We start from the raw sequence: 6,056 nt of genomic DNA, 5'->3' as shown, positions 1-6,056 counted from the left end.
TGGTTTTTTTCTTCTCTTTTTCTTTCTTGCCCCCACACGCAGCACACGTGCCGCAATCACAAGTGTATAGAGCATCTGAACCGTCCAATAAATCTCCTCACAAATTTTAGAGTACTCCCTTCAACAAGTATAAGCGCCCCTGTGAGAAAAGAACGGACGGTGTGAATAGAATTTTCAACGGTCTATGTTCAATGTACGCTTGTGACCTGCCTGATCATGCGGCCAGCATGAATATTGTACGTATTGATCTTCGTAGTGGGTTCTACGTTTTTCGCCGTTCGGATTTTTTAAACACGTTCCAGTTTGGCACATTTGCTACGTGTGAAGTCATGCGGAGAGGTGCGTGTGGGCCTGGTCAGGCATTAGTGATCCAGACCGTTCTTATGGCGGCCTATTTCTGGATTTTAACATGCCCAGAAGTTTCTACCGTTTGATGATCATAGTAACAATCCGGTTCGTCCGTATTTAATACGGACGGCTGGAATAGAATAACCTTGTATTGGATATTTTTGCCAGCAAAAGGCAAGCGGATTGCCTGATGACCTGTTCATCCAGGCCGTCCATCCATTTGCCAGCTCATTTCATCGCTCTTGGCTAAGAAATTTTGGATCAAGTTGATATTTGTGTCTTCCCTTCATTCAGATCTATGTGACCTTATGAATAGATTAGATGGCAGATAATATTATGGTGGGTCCCAGAAAGGTTTAACGGTGTGGATCATTATCCCCACATTTTCCTTGCCATGGTGCAGGATCTTTCTCATAAAAGTAGAGCTGGGTGATCAGGCAATCCACGGACGCGGATTGCGTCCTACCCCCTCCCGGACAGTAATCCGTCCGGGCAGGGCTCTGTGGAGCCCACCGTGATGTGAGTGTTTTATCCATGTACTTCATCTTTTTTATCTAATCATTTTAAAATATTATGCAAAACATGAGGTAGGTGAAAGGCTTAAGTAGACCACAAAGTGGGGATTGAACGTACACCATTAAAAGCTTATTGGGAGCTGGAGAAGTTTCAGATCAAGCTGATATTTGTGTTTTCACTTCATCCATGTCTACATGCCCTTATGAATAGGTTGGATGGTAAAAAAACATCACGGTGGCCCTTAGAAAGTTTTCAAGGTGGGTGTAATTATCACTGCAGCTTCCTTTGGTGTGGTCCACTGGAGCTGTAGACTTGCCTCAGTTTTTTGAATTATGTTTTAAAATGATTCGAGAAAAGCAATGAACGGCATATATAAATCACTTACATCACGGTGAGCCCCGCGGAGCCATGCCCCGACGGATTACCGTCCGGGCGGGGGTAGGACGCAACCGGCGTCCGGCGATCCACAACCCCATAAAAAAGACGCGGATTTCCTGCGAAAGGCTTTCGCAGGAAGCTCCTGTGCAAAAATTCTGGGTGGGGCCAATATGATGTTTGTGAGAAATCTAACCCGTCCATCAGTTTTTCGAGCACATTTTAGTATATGAAACTAAAAATGAGGAGGATCCGAAATTTAACTGGGCCATACGAGATGAAACAGTGAGGAAAGGAATGGCCACTGTTGAAACCTTCCTGGGATCCACCTTGATGTTTATATTCCATCCAAACCGTTTATAAGGTCATTTTCACTGAGATGAAGTAAAAAAAAACCAAAAACTTAAACTTATATAAAACTTTTGTGAATATATATATGTTTCAACGGTGGTCACTAAATCCCCACTGTTTCCTCTGTGTGGCCCCATTTAAATTTTGGATACACCTTATTTTTAGTCTCATGTACTAAAATGAGCTCAAAAAACGGATGAACGGAGTGTCTTTCTCACAAACATCCCCCTCACAAAATCCTGGCGGACAACTTCATGCAAAAGGCTTTCGCAGGAAATCCGCGTCCCCCATATAAGTAGAGCTTTCAATGGATACCCGACCGACCAACTAGCCTCTCCGATATTTTCAGCGTTTTGGCGGGTTGGATAGTGACCCGAACATCATCTGCTCGCTGATGTCAAAGCTCTATCGAGCCTCACCGTGATATATGTGTTTTATGGACGCGTTTCATCCATTTTTTCAACTCATTTTAAAGCATTAGCCCAGAAATAACGTAGATCCCAATCTTAGGTGGGTCACACCATAGAAAACTATGAGGGTTGAATCCTTACTGTTGAAAACATTTTAGGGACCATGGAAGTTTCAAATCAAGTTGACATTTATGTTTTCCCGTTCTTCCAAATTTACGTAACTTTATCATTTTAGAATATTAGCCCAAAAATAAAGTAGATCGGAATCTTAAGTGGACCATACCATAGGAAACGATGGGGGTTAAATTCTTACTATTGAAAACATTTTATGAGCCATGGAAGTTAAAACATTTCATGAGCCATGGAAGTTTCATATCAAGTTGATATTTGTATTTTTTTATTACTCTTTGTCCTGACAATTTATTAACAAGTTAAATGGTAAATAAGCATTACAGTAAGATGTATAAAGTTTTTAAAGGTCGACATTCAAGTAATACTATTTTCTCAAATGCTTCTTTTTTTGCTCGTCCTCAAATGAATTATAGGATGAATAAATGGCATAGATAAAACACATACATCATAGTGGGGTCCACGTAGCTTTGAGAACAGCTAACTGGCTGGTGTTAGGTCACTAGCCAAACGGCATCCATCCGTAGAAATCCAGTCGGGAATGGGTCCTACACGGATGACGAAGGGTCAACGCAGGTTTAATAGAGCCCACCGTAATGTATTACATAAGTTTGTTAAATCAAGCATTATATAATAGTTTATTATATAAGTTATTATTATGTTATAATATTATTATTATTAATATAGTATTAAATAGGTTTGTTACAATCAAGGCGTTATGTAATAGTTAATTACATGAATATTTATTATATTATGATAATAAATTATTATTATTATGTATTTATTAAATTTATTAACTATTCTGGCAAAGTAATGAAATCTGATAAGCCAATGTACTTAAGAGAGCCTGTTTACACCGTGCGTGTGCCAAACACGTGTGATCTAATCCATCCATTCATAGGGGGGCAATCATGTAAGTGTCCTTACTTGGCATGGAAGCGACCAGAACCTGTCCCAAAAACCAAGGTCCAAACACCCAATGGCTACCTTACAAGAACCCAAGCCCACTCAAATCCAAGTTCTGATCTACCAAAAAGTGCACTTGAATCTGACAAGACCCAACCCGATTAGAATCGGCCTTGGTCTATTGATAGCCTGGATGAAAGGCCGTCCTACTTGTTCCATGCTGCATGTAACAAGATGATAGCAGGTAGGGGTGTCAATGGGCCAGGTTGGCCCGTGGGCTTCTGGGCCTGGGCCACCTTAGACATGGCTTGGGCTGAGTATCAGGCCCAAGCATGGCTTGGGCTTAAAATCAAACCCATTACAAAATTGGGCTGGGCTCAGAGGTAATCAAAAGTCTATAAGCTTAGCTCAGCCCATAATTCCATCTCTCTCACCTCCGACCTTTAGGGTCGTTTGGCACCATAGATATGGGGGGTTTGAGGAATTTGAGGGGAATTCATAGTATGTTTAGCATATGTGTAACATATCCTCTTAGAAAAGTGGTTTGAAATCTACGGTGAAAGCTTGAATTATGTCTAAAATCCTTTCAAGAATTATGTGTAACATGTGTCACTAGGCTATAATTTATTGGGCACATGATCTGTTGATGATATTCCAAAATAATTAGATTATCGATTGCATTACTTTAATTACATTAAGATGTTGATATGTATGGTCTAAACATTGTCCATGTAAATTAAAGGTTAAGGGGGTGTTTGGCGCAGGGTATTAAATGGGATCAGAAGGGATAGAATTGCATTTGATCTTGTGCAATTCTATCTAGCATTTGGAGAAGATGAGAAAGGTTGGGATTAAGTGGGATGGAATTGCATTTGGTCTCATGCATTGTTTCAATGGATTTTGAAATTCACTACACATGTGGGCCCCACACCGATGCATACATTTATATATGTCGTCCATCCATATACACTATTTACATGTGACATTTTGGTTATATATGCATACAACTGAACGGCATCCGTTGTGAATTTGATCCATTGATTACAATTACATGGCCCACCATGCTTAATCTTATGTTTTCCCATAACAAAAATTTTATCCTAAAAAAGGGATTAGATGGCTACAATGCCATGGTATTTCCAGACATGCAGTCGTTGAGCAATAATGATGTAAATCTCATCTAATACAATTTAATATTATTCAATTCCACTGATCCGAAATTCTACAGGCTTGACCCGAATCCGATCCGATCCGTGCCCGGATCTGGGTCACATAATTCGGACAGATTCGTTGCATGATTTTTGTGACTCGAACATTGTCCGACTCGGTTAGAAAAACCAAATCGGATCAGGTTGAGTAGAATTCAGATGTATAAATTTATTTAAATTGTTTCATGTGATGTGGTCTACTTTCATCTTTAATATAATTATTTTTTGTACTCAATGGTTAAAATAATATGTAAAAATTTATGAACGGCTTAGATAAAACATACACATCAAGGTGGGACCCACATGGGTATAAAAAAACTTTCAATCTAAACGTATACGGCGTTTTTTACTTTTTATTGAATCTTGACGTGCAGTGCACGAAAATCAAATTACTTCTTTCACACGAGCAGAGCTGTACAGGGTGAGCAAGGTCTATAGATATAATCATAGGGTATGTGTTATATCAAAACCGTTCATTCATTTTCTAAACTTATCTTAAGGCTTGAGACGAAAAATAAGACGGATCTAATTATCGAGTGGACCACACGAATGGTTTAACAGTGAAAATCATTCTCTATTGCTATTTGTGGTGTGGGCCACATGATCTTTGGATTTTTATTTTTATTTTTTGCATAATACTCTATAATTATTTCTAAAATTATATAAACGGTGTAGATATGATAAATACATCACTGTGGGGCCCATAACTTTGATCTCCTTTGAATCGTTTGTACAGCACGGAGCTCGAGGAGCGCCTGCAGCTCGAGGCGGCCAGCCGTATTACAGCTGGAAACGGACTGGCTACTCCCCTGGCCACCGGACGTCCGTGCTCTGTGGGCCCCACCTTGATGTATGTGTTTCATCCATGCCCTCCATCTATTTTTATAGATCTTTTTAAGTCGTTAGAAAAAAAACTAGGTATATTGAAATCTCAAGTGGACCACATTATAGAAAACAGTGTTGAATGAATTTTGACCACTAAAAACGTTATGTATGCCATAAAACTTTTCGATCAAGCTGATATATATTTTTTCCCTTCATCTAGGTCCCCCATGACTTGATCAACATATTTTATGAAATATATATGTTTTATCTACATCGTCCATCCATTTTTAAAAAAATTAGGGTAAAAAATAAAAAATATATTTCATACTACCCACTCGCCTATCTGTTCGGGTCTGTTCGGTGTGGTTCGGGTCCATCGGTTCTGGTATCCGGGTCGAGTCGGTCCGGACAGAGGTTTTTCCCATAACAAAAATTTTATCCTAAAAAAGGGATTAGATGGCTACAATGCCATGGTATTTCCAGACATGCAGTCGTTGAGCAATAATGATGTAAATCTCATCTAATACAATTTAATATTATTCAATTCCACGAACCAAACATGCCCTAAAAATCGTTGGTTAGTCACTCAAATGTGCTCTTATGCTTGTGGCCCATCCCGTACTTGGAATTTCATCATTTTTGGGCAAAGAATATATTTCTATGGGTTTATTACAATTATTGTGCCAGACATTACATAAGTTCACTAATTGAGATGTTAAAGTTGATTTAATAATTAAGTTCAAGATCTTGTAAATATATTATGCATATCTACTTTTGGATTAGGGATTCTAAATCCAGGGTACCAAACACAATAGGAGGATCTTAAATCTATGCTCCCAAACAAACCTTTACCAATATCTCTCCTTTCTCACCTCCAACATACTCACAAACTCTCTCTCTCCCTCTCAACAATAATGCCTATGAAATCTGAATTTTCACCGGTTCCTTTTCGTGCTATGTATGCAGTTTCGTGCAAGCAAGTACACAT

Source organism: Magnolia sinica, chromosome 5, assembly GCF_029962835.1.
Source record: "Magnolia sinica isolate HGM2019 chromosome 5, MsV1, whole genome shotgun sequence".
Taxonomy (NCBI): domain Eukaryota; kingdom Viridiplantae; phylum Streptophyta; class Magnoliopsida; order Magnoliales; family Magnoliaceae; genus Magnolia; species Magnolia sinica.
Note: the sequence above shows the minus strand (reverse complement) of the source record.